The sequence below is a fragment of the Sus scrofa genome, chromosome 1 (genome assembly GCF_000003025.6).
Source record: "Sus scrofa isolate TJ Tabasco breed Duroc chromosome 1, Sscrofa11.1, whole genome shotgun sequence".
Classification (NCBI taxonomy): Eukaryota; Metazoa; Chordata; class Mammalia; order Artiodactyla; family Suidae; genus Sus; species Sus scrofa.
The window spans coordinates 175,116,197-175,136,465 of NC_010443.5; the positions used below are offsets into that span (position 1 = coordinate 175,116,197).

The 20,269-nt window shown below is 38.5% G+C and overlaps 1 pseudogene; it reads left to right on the plus strand.

Annotated features, from left to right (window-relative positions):
• LOC102166446 overlaps positions 1–15,361 on the plus strand; it is a 91,411-nt pseudogene extending 76,050 nt beyond the window's left edge.

Genomic DNA, 20,269 nt, shown 5'->3' on the forward strand with positions numbered 1-20,269 from the left:
ATGATTACCTTAAATGTTAACAGACTAAATGCCCCAACCAAAAGACATAGACTGGCTAAATGGACACAAAAACACGACCCATATCATTCAGACAGAAAAGGAATAAGGAAACACAGACCCTGAATGAAGCATTAAACCAGATGGACTTGATAGATATTTATAGGACATTTCATCCAAAAGCAACAGAATACACATTCTTCTCAAGTGCACATGGAACATTCTCTAAGATTGATCACATCCTGGGCTACAAATCCAACCTCGGTAACTTTAAGAAAATTGAAATCATATCAAGCAACTTTTCCGACCACAACGCTATACGACTGGAAATCAACAACAAGAAAAAAACCTGCAAAAAACACAAACACGTGGAGACTAAACAACATGCTACTAAGCAACCAATGGATCACTGAAGAAATCAAAGAGGAAATTAAAAAATACCTAGAAGCAAATGACAACAAAGATACAATACTCCAAAACCTATGGGATGCAGCAAAAGCCGTTCTAGGAGGAAAGTTTATAGCAGTACAAGCCCACCTCGGGGAAACAAGAGAAAGCTCAAGTAAACAAGCTAACATCACATCTAAAGCAGCTCGAGAGAGAAGAACAGACAAGACCTAAAGTTAGTAGAAGGAAAGAAATCATAAAGATCAGAGCAGAAATCAATGAAATAGAAACAAAGAAAACCATGGAAAAGATCAATGAAATGAAAAGCTGGTTCTTTGAAAAGATCAACAAAATTGATAAACCCTTAGCCAGACTTAGCAAGCAAAAAAGAAAGAGGACTCAAATCAAAAACATTAGAAATGAAAAAGGAGAAGTTACAATGGACATCACTGAAATACAAAAGACCATAAGAGACTACTACATGCAACTATATGCCAATGAAATGGAAAACCTAGAAGAAATGGACAAATTCTTAGAAAAGTACAATCTTCCAAGACCAAACCAAGATGAAATAGAAAAGATGAACAGACCAATCACAAGTACTGAAATTGAAACTGTGATTAAAAACTTCCAACGAACAAAAGTCCAGGACCAGATGGCTTCACAGGCAAATTCTATCAAACATTTAGAGAAGAGCTAACACCTATCCTTCTGAAACTATTCCAAAAGATTGCAGAGGAAGGGATACTCCCAAACTCATTCTATGAGGCCACCATCACCCTGGTACCAAAACCAGACAAAGATTCCACAAAAAAAGAAAACTACAGGCCAATTTCACTGGTGAACATTGATGCAAAAATCCTCAACAAAATACTAGCAAACCAAATCCAACAATACATTACCAGGATTGTACATCATGATCAAATGGGATTTATCCCAGGGATACAAGGGTTCTTCAACATCCACAAATCAATCAGTGTGATACACCACAAATCAATCAGTGTGATACACCACATTAACAAACTGAAGAATAAAAACCATATGATCCTCTCAACAGACGCAGAAAAAGCCTTTGACAAAATCCAACACCCATTTCTGATAAAAACCCTTCAGAAAGTGGGCATAGAGGGAACCTACCTCAACATGATAAACGCCATATACGACAAACCCACAGCAAACATCATTCTCAATGGTGAAAAGCTGAAAGAATCCCCACTGAGATCAGGAACAAGACAAGGATGTCTGCTCTCGCCACTACTCTGCAACATAGTTCTGGAAGTCCTAGCCACAGCAATCAGAGAAGTAAAAAAAAAATAAAAGGAATCCAAATTGGAAAGGAAGAAGTAAAACTATCCCTATTTGCAGATGACATGATACTCTACCTAGAGAATCCTAAAGACTCTACCAGAAAACTGTTAGAGCTCATCCACAAATTTGGCAAAGTTGCAGGATACAAAATCAATACACAGAAATCGATGGCATTTCTATACATTAACAATGAAAGAGCAGAAAAGGAAATTAGGGAAACCGTCCCGTTTATCATTGCATCCAAAAGAATAAAATACCTAGGAGTAAACCTACCTAAAGAGACAAAAGACCTGTACTCTGAAAACTACAAGCCACTGATGAAAGAAATCAAAGATGACACAAACAGATGGAAAGATATACCATGCTCGTGGATTGGAAGAGTCAATATTATCAAAATGACTATACTACCTAAGACAATCTAAAGATTCAATGCAATCCCTATCAAAGTACCAAGGACATTTTTCACAGAACTCAAACAAAATATTTTAAAGTTTGTTTGGAAGCACAAAAGACCCAGAATAGCCAAAGACATCCTGAAAAAGAAAAATGGACCTGGAGGAATCAGTCTCCTGGACTTCAGACTATACCACACAGCAACAGTCATCAAAACCGCATGGTTCTGGCACAAAGACAGAAAGATAGATCAGTGGAACAGGTTAGAAAGCCCAGCCCAGAATTAAACCCATGCACCTACAGCCAACAAATCCATGACAAAGGAGGCAAGGATATACAATGGAGAAAGGACAGCTTGTTCAATAAGTGGTGCTGGGAAAACTGGACAGCCACATGGAAAAGAATGAAATGAGAACACTCCCTAACACCATACACAAAAATAAACTCAAAATGGATTAAAGACCTAGATATAAGACTAGACACTATAAAACTCCTAGAGGAAAACATAGGCCAAACACTCTCCGACATAAACGACAGCAATATCTTCTCAGATCCACCTCTTAGAGCAATGACGGTAAAAACACAAATAAACAAATGGGACCTAATCAAACTTAAAAGTTTCTGCACAGCAAAGGAAACCCTAAACAACACAAAAAGACAACCCACAGAGTGGGAGAAAATCTTTGCAAGTGAATTGACTGACAAGGGATTCATCTCCAAAATTTATAAACACCTTCTGCAGCTCCATACCAAAAAAACAAACAACCCCATCAAAAAATGGGCAGAAGATCTAACTAGACAATTTCCCAAAGAAGACATATGGATGGCCAAAACACACATGAAAAGATGTTCAACATCACTCATTCTTAGAGAAATGCAAATCAAAACCACTATGAGGTACCACCTTACACCAGCCAGAATGGCCATCACCAAAAAGTCTACACTATTGGTGGGATTGTAAATTGGGGCAACCGCTGTGGAAAGCAGTATGGAGATTCCTCAGAAACCTAAACATAGAAATACCATTTGTTCCAGCAATCCCACTCCTGGGCATCTACCCAGAGAAAACCACAACTTGCAAAGACACATGTACTCCAATGTTCATTACAGCACTATTTACAATAGCCAAGACATGGAAACAACCGAAATGTCCATCAACGGAGGAGTGGATCAAGAAGATGGGGCACGTATACACAATGGAATATTACTCAGCCATTAAAAAGAACGAAATACCAGCATTTTTTGCAACATAAATGGACCTAGAAGCTATCATGCTAAGTGAAGTCAGCCATACAATGAGATGCAAACATCAAATGCTATCGCTGACATGTGGAATCTGAAGAAAGGATGGACTGAACTTCTTTGCAGAACAGATGTTGACTTACAGACATTGAAAAACTTATGGTCTCCAGAGGAGACAGTTTGGGGGGTGGGGCGATGTGCTTGGGCTGTGGGATGGAAATCCTGTGAAATCAGATTGTTATGATCATTATACAATTACAGATGTGATAAATTCATTTGAGTAATAAAAAATAATTTTAAAAAAAGGACAATGAGACTCATTACAGAAGAAGAGAGAATGGTGCTGGGTAGGTATCTCCTGTAGCAGTACTTTTGAAACTTTTTTTACATCAGTGCATGGTAAATGATCAGAATTGGGCAGTGTCCAAGTGTAAACTGATGCAGATTAGGAGGTGCCTGCATGGGATGTGGTGAAAACATTCATTACTTTTCTTTATATTACATAATTGTAAGAAAAAGGCAAAGTATCAGGGAGATATGAAACATTGAATTTATATAAAACTCCTATATAAAACCTAAAAATTTAATGAGAAACTTGAGCTTGTTTCCATGATATGATTTTTCTTTCAATCCTAATTATAGTATTCATGAGGAAAAGTGTATACAGTTGTCCCTTCATATGCACTGGGGATTGGTTCCCCTCCCTTCACCATTGAGGATACCAAAATCCTTACAAGTTTAAGTTCCTTATATAAAATGGTGTAGTCTTTGCATATAACCTATGCATATCCTCATCTATACTTCAAATCATCTCTAAGTCACTTATAATACTTAATACAATTTAAATGCTATGTAAATTGTTGCCAATGTGCAGCAAATTCATGTTTTGCTTTTTGGAATTTTCTGGAACTTAAACATTTTTTTTCATCTGCAGTTGGTTGAATCAGCACATGCAGAACCCATAGATAAGGAAGGCCAGCTGTATATCATAATTATGCAGCTTAATGAATTTTCACAAAGCAAGCATACCTGTTATCTGTTCTAGTTACATATACTTTCAGAACAAATCACTCCTAAATTTAGATGCCTAAAACAACATTTATTTTGCTTATAGATTTGCAGTTTGGGCAGAGTTTTGGTTGGGGGCTGGAATCATCTGAAGTCTCCTTCACTTCTATGTTTGGATTTTGATGCTACCTGTTGACTGGAACCTTAGCTATGTTGGTGACTAGAATACTTCCACATGGCCTTTCCATGCGACTTGACTTTCCAAAAGCACAGTGGCTGAGTATCAAGGGTGAATGTCCCAAGAATGAGAGCCAGGTGGAAACTCTAGTGGCTTTTCTAACCTTGCATTGAAGTCATATGGTGTCAAATGCAGTGCATTCTGTTTGCTAGCCATATTCAAGGGAAGGGAAGTGGATTTCGTTTTCTGGTGAGAAAAGTGTCAAAGGAACCATGGAGATGTTTTTAAACACCATGCACATCTAACCAGCTTCCTGATCAAGAAATAGAACATTATTGCTAGTGACACAAACTCGCATTCCTCTCATTACCTGCTGCCCCAATGTTAACCACTACTTTGGTTTCTAAGATCACAGATTGGTTGTTGTACATTATGTACATGGAATAATACAATATGTTCTTTTTTATGCTTTTTTCTCTCAGAATTGTGAGGTTCATTCGTGTCGTTCCACATAGATTATTCTTTTTTCTTTTGCTTTTTGGGGCCCCACCTGTGGCATGTGGAAGTTGCCAGGCTAGCGGTCAAATTGGAGATGGAGCTACAGCTGCCGGTCTACGCCACAGCCACAGCACTGCCAGATCTAAGCCACATCTGCAACCTATGCCATAGCTTGGGGCAATGCCAGATCTTTAACCCACTGAGTGAGGCCAGGGGTTGAAGCCACATCCTCATGGATACTAGTCAGATTCTTAACCCACTGAAACACAACAGGAACTTCTTGATAGACTAGTTTTAGTAAATAGTCTTTAGGATTCAAATTAGTAGTAGTAAACTATTTTCAACATCTAAAATTTGAATTTTTGCTTTGAATCTGTTAAGTTTATTAGTTGATGTTAAAGAGGTTCAGAGTCTATCAGAAGTGATAATGAAGAGAGTACTCTGGGATATTAAGAACTCCTGAAACAGCAAGAGAAGATGTTGGTATCTGAACTTGGAGCCAGAGAGCCTGTTTGAAGAGCCAGCCAATGATGGGCCCTGAAGAAGAGAAGTGGAGGAATCAATACCCTAATATTGTTCTCCTCCACCTTCTGATACTGTGATGTATGGTCTATATATCCAGTCTTGGACTATTTGAAAGTTGTTCCTTTTCTATCTCCCTTGCTTTGTTGGTTGACAGTATTGACAATTCTGGCTGGTAATGAGTGATTCTGCCTGCAGTTGCATAAGATCGGAACTATTTTACTTATTCCTGTCTTTTATGTTGTAGTTGTATATTTTTTCAGCTGCATGGGAACTTCATAATTTTTTTTCTTTGCTTTTTAGGGCCACCACATGTGGCACAAGGAAGTTCCTAGGCTAGGAGTCAAATCAGAGCTGTAGCTTCCAGCCTGTGCCACAGCCACAGCAACCTAGGATCTGAGCCACATCTGCAACCTGCACCACAGCTCACGGCAACACCAGATACTTAACCTACTGAGCAAGGCCAAGGGTTGAACCCTCATCCTCATGGACACTAGTCAGATTTCGTAACCTGCTGAGCCACAACAGGACGTCCTGATAATTTTTTTTTGTGTGTGGCTTTTTAGGGCTGCACGTGCAGCCCTAAAATTCCCTGGCTGGGGGTCAAATTGGAGCAGCAGCTGCTAGCCTACACCATAGCTCTTTGGCATTCTTCCCTTCTTCAGGCCTATGTTCTTTCCTCTTTAAAGGCATGAGCTTGTGATTTATTCAACTAATAGGGTATGTTATAAGTAATGCTTTGTGAATTCTGGGTATAGGTCAAAAAGACGATGTAAATTCTATCTTATTTGCTAAAACTCTCACTCTTGAGGCCACTAGGTAAGAAGTATGACCATACCAAGAGCCCATGTTGGTGAGGTTGCAGGTAGACTCCTTGGTCCATGATTCCTGCTAAGCCTGGCCTTTAGCCACCTTGGCCAATTTGCTGTATCTGTGAGGGAAGCCATGCATATGAGGTGAACACTTCCAAGTGGACTCAGTCGATGTCACATGGAAAAGAGGGATCACCTAACCAAATCCTGCATAAATATCTGACTCATAGTATTATAAAATATGACTGCATATTTGATATTTCAAGCCATAGAGTTTCAGAGTAGTTTATTAGCAAGTAACACACAACTAGAAGATATGTTGATGATGAATTCTTTCTACTTTTTTTTTTCCCTCTGGAAAACTAGAATGCCTATCAGACTTGGGTGAACTCTAGTGTTGTTCAATTCACAGCAAAAAAACCTACTTTTTCCAATAGTAGTTCTTTGTGCAGCTTTGTCGATTCTCTGAGTGTCTATGCACAACTTAATACTTGACAGAAGTCTTTGATCCTATGCAGGTTTCTGGATTATTTTCTCTGGGCAGCTCCCTTCTCTTTGGTACTCTGCCTCACAACTTCAAGCAACTTTGTCAATTTTACCTAGTAAAGCTGGAAAAAAGATAATATTAATAGTCAGATATTATCCCCATTGATTTCTTATACCTTCCTACCTTCCTCCCTACCCTGCTGATGACATCCCTCTACTTGATTTTTTTTATTGAAGTATAATTTACATGCACTATTATATTAGTTTCAGATATGGAACATAGTGATTAAATATTTATATGTATTGTGAAATGATTAACATTCATCACCATACACAGCTGTGGATTTTTTTGCCCCTCTACTTAATTTTTCAAGAGTGTAAGCAGAACTAGAAACATCTTCTCATTAGTCTTTAATCATAGAAGAGGTGGACTGAAAGAGTATGATCATGGTCAAGTTCTGGAAATTACCTAATTATTGCTTTGTCCCTCTGTCATTATCTGACCTCTGAATTTATACCAAGATTTTATACCAGTGATGATATATGATTACTACTTTTCTTCTTCTTCTTTTTTCCTGTGAGGGCTGCACCCATGGCATATGCAAGTTCCCAGGCTAGGGGTTGAATTGGAGCTACAGTTGCCAGCTTACACCACAGCCACAGCAATGCCTGATCCAAGCCATGTCTGCAACTTGTACCCCCGCTCATGGTAACACTGGATCCTTAACCCACTGAGTGGGGCTAGGGATTGAACCTTCATCCTCATGGATACCAGTCAGGTTTGTTAACCACTGAGTGAGGGTGGAAACTCCTCTCTTTATTATTTTCTTCCTTCTGCTGACTTTGGGCTTTGTTCTTCTTTTTCTAATTCCTTTAGATGGTAGGTTAAGTTGTTTTGAGATTTTTCTTGTTTCTTGAGGAAGGCCTGTATCACTATAAATTTCTCTCTTAAAACTGCTTTTGCTGTATCCTATAGATTTTGGAAAGTTGTGTTTCCATTTTTATTTGCCTCAAGGTATTTTCTGATTTCCTCTTTGATTTCTTCATTGACCCACTGATTTTTAGTAGCATGTTGTTTAGTCTCTGCATGTTTGTATTTTTCTCATTTTTTCCTGTTGTAATTGATTTCTAGTTTCTTACCACTGTGTTCAGAAAATATACTTGATATAATTTCTGTCCTCTTAAATTTGTTGAGAGTTGTTTTGTGCCCTTGCACGTGATCTGCCCCAGAGAGTGTTCCACGTGCATTTTAGTGTTCCATGTTGCTTTATTGATTTTCTCTTTGGATGATCTGTCCGTGAAAGTTCGGTGTTAAATCCCCTAATATTATTGTCAATTTCTCCCTTTATGTCTTTTAGTATTTGCTTCATCTACTTGGGTGCTCCTTGTTGGGGACGTACATGTTAACAAGCATAATATTCACTTCTTGTATTAATACCTTTGTTATTACTATAATGCATTTCTTTGTCTTCATTATAGCTTTTGTTTTAAAGTTTATTTTGTTTGATATGAGTATTGCAACCCTTGCTTTCTTGTCATTTGTGTAAAGTATCTTCTTCCATCCTCTCACTTCCAGAGTGTACGTCTTTACCTCTGAAGTGAATCTCTTGTATGTACCATATATAGATGGTTCTTGTTTTTTTCTTAACCCAATCAGCAACCTTAAGTCTTTTGATTGGCACCTATAGTCCATTGACATTTAACATAATTATTGATAGGTATGTACTTATTTCCATTTTATTACTTGTTTCTGGTTGTTTTTGTAATTCTTATGTTTCTTTTTTTCTTAGTAATATGCTTGTGTTCCTTTATTTTTAGGGTTTTTTTTTTTTTTGTATTGTAGGTTTTTGATTTGTGTTTACCATGGGGTTCATGTATGTTGACCTAAACTATATCCACTTGTTTTAAACTGGTAGTCATTTAAGTTCACACATTCTGAAAGATCTACATTTTTTACTCTCCTCCCCTATACTTTTTGGTTTCCATGTCCTATTTATTTTATATTTTCATGTTTATCCTTTAATTGTTTATTGTAGTTACAGTTTTTTTTTTTACAATTTTTTTTTGTCTTTGTCTTCATACTGGCTTATTTAAGTGGTTGTTCCTCAGTCCTTACTATATATTTGCTTTTCATAGTGAGATTTTTTTCCCTCTTCTATAGCTTTTTCTGTCCACTTAGACCTTTTAATGTTTCTTTTAGGGTTGGTTTAGTACTGATGAATTCTTTTAGTTTTTGCTTTCTGAGAAGTTCTTTATCTCTCCTTAGATTCTAAATTATAATCTTGCTTGGTACAGGGGGTGTTCTTTAGCATTAAGCACTTAATCATATGATGCAAAGCTATTGAGGTCACCAAATTTCAAGCAGAAAATTTCTGTTTGAGTTATTGTACAGGTTAAGTATAGAATATACTTTACCATTTGAAAAGTGTACCTTCTCCTAACCCTGATTTTCATGAGTGTGGCAGGCAGCCCTCTAAAATATCTGCTAATGATGCCCTTCTCTTGGTATTTACACTTTGGTGTTATCCCCTTTCTCTCTGTCTGGGCTATACCTAATGACTTGCTTAATGAAGAGAATATGCAAAAGTGGTATGATGTCACTTCCAAGATTGGGTTATGACTGTGACTTTCATCTCGTTGGCACTTTCTTGCCTTTGTGCTTTCCTTACTTCAATGAAGAAAGCTGTTGGAGAGGCCCAAGTGGCAAGGAACTGAGGGCAGCCTCTGGCCGATGGTCAGCAAGAAAATAAATCTTGCCGAAAACCTCATGAGCGAGGTTGGAAGCACATCCTTCCCTAGCAAAGCCTTGAGATGACTGCTGCCCCAGCCAATATCTTGACTGCAGTTTGTGAGTGACCCTGAGCCTGAGAACCCAAAAAGTTGTGCCCAGATTCCTGACCTAATGAAATGGTGAGATAATAAGTGTTGTTTTAAGCCACCAATTTTGGATAATTTTTTTATATAGCAATAGATAACAAATACAATGAGAGAGTTAACATCAGAATTTTAATATTCTATCAATCCACTTCATGGGTTATTGGAGTGCACTTGCTCTCCTAGATTTAGGTTCCAGTTATCCAGTGATGACTGCTGAATCATTGCATTTTCCTGAGTCTCCTTTGTAGTTAGATTTCTGTGCTTCCTTTGCATTCACCCCTAAATCATGTTGCTTCCCACCCCACATGTGAATTCAGTCCAGGACCAGGAATAGATTTTGGCAACTGAGAAGCATAGGCACAAAATTTAAGGAGGCTAGGCACCATACATGGCTCACCCTGGTCCCAGCCTTGATTCAGGCAATAGAGCTTGTTTTGTATCTTAGTTTCTGTTTATCTGTGATGGTGCCCTAATTCTCCTATAGAAATTAAGCTTTGTTCTATACTCAAATCTAGGTAGATACCCATTGTGTGTATGTCTTTGTGTATGGCAGACATGTGTTTGTGTAAATCTATTTATCTATGCTTCCTATCCTCTGTTAATCCTTTTCTTTTAAAATTTTTCTTATTTTTATTTTTTCTTTTTACAGCTGCACCTGCAGCATGTGGAATTTCCTGGGCTAGGGGTCCAATCAGCGCTGCAGCCTATGTCACAGCCTCAGCAACATGGAATCCAAGTTGCATCTGCCACCTATGCTGCAGCTTATGCAATGCCAGATCCTTAACCCACTGAATGAGGTCAGGAATTGAACCCACATCCTCATGGATACTAGTTGGGTTCTTAACCTATTGAGCCACAATGGGAACTTCTGTTAATCCTTTTCTTAATGTCCCCTCCTAAAGGGAGGAAAAGTTGATGATGTGGTTGTCCAGAGCCCAAGGTATTACTTACGCCCTGCATTACTAGCAGTCAGGGTAAAATGTCAATATCTATGAGTGGTGTCCTATTCTGTTCTTCCCACTCTCACGGTAAGCACACCCAATCAGGTCCTGACTTTGGCTGCCCTGACAGTATATGGAGTTCCTGGGCCAGGGATCAGTTGCTGGCCCAGCTGCAATTTCGACCTATATTGCAGCTGCAGCAACACTGGATCCTTAACCCACTGGATTGAACTGATTGGCTGAGGATTGGACCTGTGTCCCAGAGCTCCCCAAATGCTGCCAATCCCGTTGTACCACAGTGGGAACCCTAGGTCCTATCTTTTTAAGACAGGCATCTTCCTTTTCTTTTGCATCTTGAATTGTGTTGAGCTGACTAAACCAGATTATCTGTCTGCTTGTTTCTCCCACTACCACCCCCTTTCATGTCAGCAACTGAGTGGTCGTGAAGCTGCACTCCTTCTTGGGTAGGACTTGAACTCGACCAAAAGTCAGATTGGGACTCAAACCCACTTGCTGGTCTTCAAATTCACTGGCACCTTAGATTGGGACTTGAGCCCATGATTCCTGACTTAAGAGGACACTAGAACCCACTGTCTTTTAATTGAAACTGCTCCCAGGTGTCACGACTTACTGAAGCTCAGGTTCTTTTATGTCACCACAGAAAGAATTCAGTGTGAGACAAAGTGGAAGGCACAGAGTGAGTTTATTAGTATAGGGTGCTTGTGAGAGACACAAAGGGGCTGGCAAAGGAATGTAGCAGCCCTGAGAACAAAGAGGGCTGTGTTTTTATAATAAAAGAAAAAGTGGGGCTATCTTTTCCCTCATTTTTGAGTGATGTCAAGGTATATGTCATTAGTTTCTCCTTTGACCCTATATGATTTAACTGGGACTGTCATGGTGCTATTTAAATCATATGTATGTTAGCAAAAGCTTGGTAACATATATTAAACATGGTAATTCATCTCAGGTTTCAGTATTATGTCCCCCCTCACCTAGTTTTTCCCCCTTTCATCTATATTTCTGCATTCAGAAATGCTACTGTTTACAGACTGTTAACTCCTTCATTTAATAAGATTTAGACCCCATATCTATTGTCTTATATTCTAACTATCGGGGTTTGTGGCTTGAGTGTGTCTGGAGCTTAGATGCTTCCTTCAAGGTAGTGTAGATTGTTGCCAGGTTACTAAATTATTTGCCCGAGTGGTCATTAGCTTACAATAGTCTCACAAAATTTCTCAAAATTCCCTGTCTTGAATCCCCTAGTGGGATTTTTAAACTGACACTTTAGTCATCCTACTCTATCCCTATCAGTTGCAGAGTCTGTTTTCTCTTCAAACTTTGCTGTTTTAGATTTGAGGGGAGGAGATGGGAAACCCCATTTAGGTTTTCAGGACTGAGCTGTATTCCTCAATCCAGCTTCTGTCAGACCTCAGTATTGGGACTTATTGGGTGCTGGCTTGGCTTTTAATAAAGTGACAGTTTTCCCACTAGTTCCTTAACTATAGCTCTCTTGGTTGGAAAATTTATAGGCCGAAGAGATGGGTGGCGGGGCAGAATCTGAGTTTGATACCAGCCTAATGTCATCTAAACTTCACCTTGCATTTCTAAATATTGCTCTTCGCTGTGGGGCTGAGTGAGAATAAACAGTCTGGAACTTAGAGTCAAAGTGCTTTGTGGGAAGGCTTGGGCTCCTGTGTGGTATGCAGCAGCTGGCTTACATTGTGGCAGCCCAGCTGTAGCAGATGGAATTGCTGGCATGGGGCTATGGCTGGGTTTGGCAAGAAAAAGAGTTCATTTTGGGCTTAGGAGAGGACTGACTGACACCAAAGCTTGAGCCAACAGGCATATGGTCTTGCCAAGGGAGACAAGTATTTTTTTGTGGTGAGGAGAACCTCTTTAGGTGTTTATAGATTTGTAGAGACAGCTGCATATGTTATAAGCAGAGCACACAGAGAAAGGTCAAACTCTCTCTGGGGCCAGAGAAAACATTTAAAAATGAAAGAGCTTCGGTGCTGCAGCTTTTTAGGAATATGTTTTGCAGTAGGCAGCACTAGCTTGCTCTCTTCCCCATCTAGTTAGTGCCTCTGGTCTTTCAGCAAGTGTAAGTTTTGTTCTCCAGGGAAGATCAGCTCCTTTTGCAGTGGGAAATGAAATGTTAGTAAGGGATTATTATTTATTTGGACTTTTATTTTTTGATGCTGCCCTTGGAGTAGTGAAGATTAACCAAAGACTTGGGAGTTGAAAAATAGAGGAAAACAACTTTTGTGGACCAGCACTCAGCAGATTGTTGCTTCTCTTTGGACGCCTAAGAATAAAAGAAGACAACAGCAACCTTGCAGATTACCAACACCTTGAGTTTCTGTAAGCTTTGGATTTAATTAAATTCACTTGCCTTTAATTTTATAAACTGTGGTCTCCAAATGTTTAGCATAGACTAACCAGCATCCTGGCAAGATGGAAGCCATAAAGCATTGCCCTTTCTACCTATCCTGGGAAAAGGATATCTGAGTAAAGGACCCGTCTATCCTCCTTTTCTCTGATAACACCAAATCTCTACTGTGGTCCATGGTAGGTGAGAGCAATGTAGGAATTTGCTTTGCCTGGGAAATGCCTCTGGGGCAGTTGTCACATTTGGTTCTAAATTTTAAGAGTAGGGGAGGAATTGTGTGGCACAGAGGATTAAGGATCTGGTGTTGTCACTGCAGCGGCTTGGGTAACTACTGTGGTGTGGATTCCATCCCTGGCCTGGGGACTTCCACATGCTGAACAGGCATGGCCAAACAAATAAACGAACAAAACAACAAAAAACAAAAGAGTAAGGGAGTAGCATTAATATTTATTTGTAATATTTGTTTTACTGACACACTGAAGTTGAGAAGTGAGATACCTGAGGGTTGAGGTTAGAATTAATTTAATTTTGGTGGTGCTGAAGGAACAAAGCTCCATGGAAAGACAGGGAGTTACTCTTGGGTTACTCTGTGACTGATACTGAACATAACGAGAGATTCAACAGGGAGAACTATGAGCTCTAATTTCCTTGAGATTTTAATTTCTTCACATTTGGATTTTAATTGCTCTATGGGAATTTAGCAAGGGTCAGAGTTAGGAGTATATAATTTTAGATTGTTTAACTTTCTGCTATACTGAACATTTTAAAATTTGAGGTATAATTGACTTTATTTTAGCTTCAGGTGTATAAAAAAATGATTCCACATTTGTATATGTTATAGAATGATCACCACAATAAGTCTAGTTAACATTCATCACTGTACATGACTACAAACTTTTTACTTGAGGAAGAAGAGAACTTTTAGGATTTACTCTTAGCTACTTTAAAATAGTTACTACAATTTTGACATATGCGAGGGGATGGGAGGAGTGAAAGAGGGAGGGGCAGAGCTTTCCCAGGCCAGCGCACAGGCATATGGGCTAGAGCACCTTCAATGAAGTATAGGACCTCTCCGAGGACAGGTTTCTGCTGCTGGCTGTGCTCCAGGGGGTGGCTGCCGAACTCACAAGAGTGGAAATATGCCTAGAAGTAGGGTCAGGGTCTGAAGTGGTATCTGCATTGTGAGCCTGTATGATAGGTCCTCAAGCTTTGTACATGTGTACTGATGTCAACCCTGAGGCAGCAGCCTATACCCTGGAGAACGCATGCTGTAACAAAGTCCACATTCAACCAATAATTACAGATTTGGTCAAAGCCTTGCTACTGAGATTGAAGGAAAAAGTTGATATTCTGGTGTTTAATCCCCTCTATGTACTGACTCAATCTAAAGAGGTAGGGGGTCGCAGGATAGAAGCAGCTTGGCCTGATGGCAGAAATCATCATGAAGTCATGGACAGATTCTTTCCACTGGCTTCAGTCCTCCTTTCACCAAGAGGATTGTTCTATTTAATTACCATTAAAGAAAACAATCCAGAAGAAATTTTGAAAACAATGAAGATGAAAGGTCTCCAAGGGACCACTGCACTTTCCAGGTAAGCAGGCCCAGAAATTCTTTCAGTCCTCAGGTTCACCAAGTCCTAATCTAAAGTGTGTGCTGCTTAAAGCTGAATGAATTTAGCATATTTTGAAACTGAAGTCATTTCTTTGTTAAAAAAGTAAAATTGTCAGATATTTGTCATATAGCAAAAGAGAGAAGAGTAAGGCATTTCCTTTTACCCAGGAATCAGGCCTACAAAGATATTTGAACAATTGCAGGTAAAAAATATATTGTATATATAATTTGCAGTTTATGCATTATTATATTTGGAGAATATATGAGTTATATTATATGAGAGGATTCTCATTTCAGTATTATTGTAATGGCAAAACAATGAAGTTAACTTAAATGTCCATAAGCAAAGTGATGGGTAAAATAAATTACAATACATTCATGTTACTGAACATGAGTGAATATCTAGCCATTAAATATGAGTCAGAAGAGTTCCCTTGTGGTGCAGTGGGTTAAGGATCTAGCGTTATCACTACAGAGACTCGTTACTGCTGTGGTGCAAGTTTGACCTCTGGCCTGGGAACTTCCATATGCCATGGGCACAGCTAAAAAACAAAATAAAACAAAACAAAACAAAAAACCATGACTCAGGTCTGTATATACTGAACCAGAAGGGATTCGTGATGTACTATTGAGTAGTGAAAAAAAGCATGTTACAAAATAGTATTAACCTGTATGTATATTTTTGATAAACTAACAAAGAGGGTATGTGTATATAAGAAATTCTCAGAAGCTAAATAATAGGTGGGAATAGAGGAACTTTCTTTTGTATTTTTATAATAATGCATACTTCTGTAAGTAAAATTTCTTATTAAAATTTTTTTAACTTAAAAAGTACTTGGAGTTCCCATTGTGGCTCAGTGGATTAAGGACATGGTTGTAGTCTCCTTGAGGTTTGATCCCTTGTCTCATTCATTGGGTTAAGGATCTGGCAGTTTAATAAGCTGCAGCATAGTTCGTAATTGCAGCGAAGGTCGAAGTCCCACCTTGGATCTGGTGTTGCCATGGCTCTGGTGTAAGCCTCAACTGGGGCTCCAATTCAACACCTGGTCTGGGAACTTCGGTGTGGCCCAGGTGCAGCTGTAAAAAGAAAATTTAATACAGTGTTATTAAATATAGTCACCATGTGATACATTACATCCCCAGAATTTATTTACATAAAACTGAAATATTATGCCTGAATCAAAATTTTTAAGCTGATAAAGTTACCTTCTGTATCTCAAATAATAATTTTTGCTTTAAAGCCTATTTTTTTTTTTTTGGCTTTGCCCAAAAATATGCAGAAGTTCTAGGTCAGGGATGGAACTTGTGCTGCAGTAGTGCCCCTAGCCACAGCAGTGACATTGCTGGATCCTTAATCCACTGAGCCACCGGGGAGCTTCTTTAAACTCAATTTTTATTATTTTTTTTTCAGTTTCATTGTGTTAACATTATATTAGCATTTTCATTCATAGTGAATGAAGATATATTAGCATTATATTAACATTATATTAGCATTTTCATTCATAGTGAGGAAGCATTCTGTAAGATCATTTGGAAGAGAGAGGATGAATTTCAGGCAATAAAAGCTGAAAAATGAAACTACTGTATATACATATATATATCCACTCAATTTATTCAACCACAGGGCCAAGTACTTACAATCTGTTCATATAAAATGAAAAATGAGCATGAAAGTTCAGAAGTAATGCAATCAAAATGCTAAAAGAAGATGTAGCATCAATTTCTTTTTTAAATTAATGAATATTATTACATTTATAGGTGTACAACAATTATCACAACCAAATTTTATAGCATTTCCATCCCAAACCCTCAGTGCGTCCCCCCACTCCCCCAACCTGTCTCCTTTGGAAAACGAGTTGTTCAAAGTCTGTGAGTCAGTATCTGTTCTGCTATTCTGCAAAGAGTTCATTGTGTCCTTTTTTTAGATTCCACATGTCAGCGATAGCATTTGATGTTTGCATCTCATTGTATGGCTGACTTCACTTAGCATGATAGCTTCTAGGTCCATTTATGTTGCAAAAAATGCTGGTATTTCGTTCTTTTTAATGGCTGAGTAATATTCCATTGTGTATACGTGCCCCATCTTCTTGATCCACTCCTCCGTTGATGGACATTTCGGTTGTTTCCATGTCTTGGCTATTGTAAATAGTGCTGTAATGAACATTGGAGTACATGTGTCTTTGCAAGTTGTGGTTTTCTCTGGGTAGATGCCCAGGAGTGGGATTGCTGGAACAAATGGTATTTCTATGTTTAGGTTTCTGAGGAATCTCCATACTGCTTTCCACAGCGGTTGCCCCAATTTACAATCCCACCAATAGTGTAGACTTTTTGGTGATGGCCATTCTGGCTGGTGTAAGGTGGTACCTCATAGTGGTTTTGATTTGCATTTCTCTAAGAATGAGTGATGTTGAACATCTTTTCATGTGTGTTTTGGCCATCCATATGTCTTCTTTGGGAAATTGTCTAGTTAGATCTTCTGCCCATTTTTTGATGGGGTTGTTTGTTTTTTTGGTATGGAGCTGCAGAAGGTGTTTATAAATTTTGGAGATGAATCCCTTGTCAGTCAATTCACTTGCAAAGATTTTCTCCCACTCTGTGGGTTGTCTTTTTGTGTTGTTTAGGGTTTCCTTTGCTGTGCAGAAACTTTTAAGTTTGATTAGGTCCCATTTGTTTATTTGTGTTTTTACCGTCATTGCTCTAAGAGGTGGATCTGAGAAGATGTTGCTGTCGTTTATGTCGGAGAGTGTTTGGCCTATGTTTTCCTCTAGGAGTTTTATAGTGTCTAGTCTTATATCTAGGTCTTTAATCCATTTTGAGTTTATTTTTGTGTATGGTGTTAGGGAGTGTTCTCATTTCATTCTTTTCCATGTGGCTGTCCAGTTTTCCCAGCACCACTTATTGAACAAGCTGTCCTTTCTCCATTGTATATCCTTGCCTCCTTTGTCATGGATTTGTTGGCTGTAGGTGCATGGGTTTAATTCTGGGCTGGGCTTTCTAACCTGTTCCACTGATCTATCTTTCTGTCTTTGTGCCAGAACCATGCGGTTTTGATGACTGTTGCTGTGTGGTATAGTCTGAAGTCCAGGAGACTGATTCCTCCAGGTCCATTTTTCTTTTTCAGGATGTCTTTGGCTATTCTGGGTCTTTTGTGCTTCCAAACAAACTTTAAAATATTTTGTTTGAGTTCTGTGAAAAATGTCCTTGGTACTTTGATAGGGATTGCATTGAATCTGTAGATTGTCTTAGGTAGTATAGTCATTTTGATAATATTGACTCTTCCAATCCACGAGCATGGTATATCTTTCCATCTGTTTGTGTCATCTTTGATTTCTTTCATCAGTGGCTTGTAGTTTTCAGAGTACAGGTCTTTTGTCTCTTTAGGTAGGTTTACTCCTAGGTATTTTATTCTTTTGGATGCAATGATAAACGGGACGGTTTCCCTAATTTCCTTTTCTGCTCTTTCATTGTTAATGTATAGAAATGCCATCGATTTCTGTGTATTGATTTTGTATCCTGCAACTTTGCCAAATTTGTGGATGAGCTCTAACAGTTTTCTGGTAGAGTCTTTAGGATTCTCTAGGTAGAGTATCATGTCATCTGCAAATAGGGATAGTTTTACTTCTTCCTTTCCAATTTGGATTCCTTTTATTTTTTTTTTACTTCTCTGATTGCTGTGGCTAGGACTTCCAGAACTATGTTGCAGAGTAGTGGCGAGAGCAGACATCCTTGTCTTGTTCCTGATCTCAGTGGGGATTCTTTCAGCTTTTCACCATTGAGAATGATGTTTGCTGTGGGTTTGTCGTATATGGCGTTTATCATGTTGAGGTAGGTTCCCTCTATGCCCACTTTCTGAAGGGTTTTTATCAGAAATGGGTGTTGGATTTTGTCAAAGGCTTTTTCTGCGTCTGTTGAGAGGATCATATGGTTTTTATTCTTCAGTTTGTTAATGTGGTGTATCACACTGATTGATTTGTGGTGTATCACACTGATTGATTTGTGGATGTTGAAGAACCCTTGCATCCCTGGGATAAATCCCATTTGATCATGATGTACAATCCTGGTAATGTATTGTTGGATTTGGTTTGCTAGTATTTTGTTGAGGATTTTTGCATCAATGTTCACCAGTGAAATTGGCCTGTAGTTTTCTTTTTTTGTGGAATCTTTGTCTGGTTTTGGTACCAGGGTGATGGTGGCCTCATAGAATGAGTTTGGGAGTATCCCTTCCTCTGCAATCTTTTGGAATAGTTTCAGAAGGATAGGTGTTAGCTCTTCTCTAAATGTTTGATAGAATTTGCCTGTGAAGCCATCTGGTCCTGGACTTTTGTTCGTTGGAAGTTTTTAATCACAGTTTCAATTTCAGTACTTGTGATTGGTCTGTTCATCTTTTCTATTTCATCTTGGTTTGGTCTTGGAAGATTGTACTTTTCTAAGAATTTGTCCATTTCTTCTAGGTTTTCCATTTCATTGGCATATAGTTGCATGTAGTAGTCTCTTATGGTCTTTTGTATTTCAGTGATGTCCATTGTAACTTCTCCTTTTTCATTTCTAATGTTTTTGATTTGAGTCCTCTTTCTTTTTTGCTTGCTAAGTCTGGCTAAGGGTTTATCAATTTTGTTGATCTTTTCAAAGAACCAGCTTTTCATTTCATTGATCTTTTCCATGGTTTTCTTTGTTTCTATTTCATTGATTTCTGCTCTGATCTTTATGATTTCTTTCCTTCTACTAACTTTAGGTCTTGTCTGTTCTTCTCTCTCGAGCTGCTTTAGATGTGATGTTAGCTTGTTTATTTGAGCTTTCTCTTGTTTCCCCGAGGTGGGCTTGTACTGCTATAAACTTTCCTCTTAGAACGGCTTTTGCTGCATCCCATAGGTTTTGGAGTATTGTATCTTTGTTGTCATTTGCTTCTAGGTATTTTTTAATTTCCTCTTTGATTTCTTCAGTGATCCATTGGTTGCTTAGTAGCATGTTGTTTAGTCTCCACGTGTTTGTGTTTTTTGCAGGTTTTTTTCTTGTTGTTGATTTCCAGTCGTATAGCGTTGTGGTCGGAAAAGTTGCTTGATATGATTTCAATTTTCTTAAAGTTACCGAGGTTGGATTTGTAGCCCAGGATGTGATCAATCTTAGAGAATGTTCCATGTGCACTTGAGAAGAATGTGTATTCTGTTGCTTTTGGATGAAATGTCCTATAAATATCTATCAAGTCCATCTGGTTTAATGCTTCATTCAGGGTCTGTGTTTCCTTATTGATTTTCTGTCTGGTTGATCTGTCCATTGCTGTAAGTGGAGTATTAAAGTCCCCCACTATGACTGCGTTATTGTCGATTTCTCCTTTTAAGGTTGTTAGCAGTTGCCTTATATATTGTGGTGAACCTGTGTTGGGTGCGTAACTATTTAAAATTGTTATATCATCTTCTTGGATTGATCCTTTGATCATTATGTAATATCCTTCTTTGTCCCTTAAAATAGTCTTCATTTTAAAGTCTATTTTGTCTGATATGAGTATTGTTTTACTCCAGCTTTCCTTTGATCCCCATTTGCATGAAATGTTTTCTTCCATCCTCTCACTTTCAATTTGTATGTGTCCCTAGAAGTGAAGTGGGTCTCTTGAAGACAGCATAT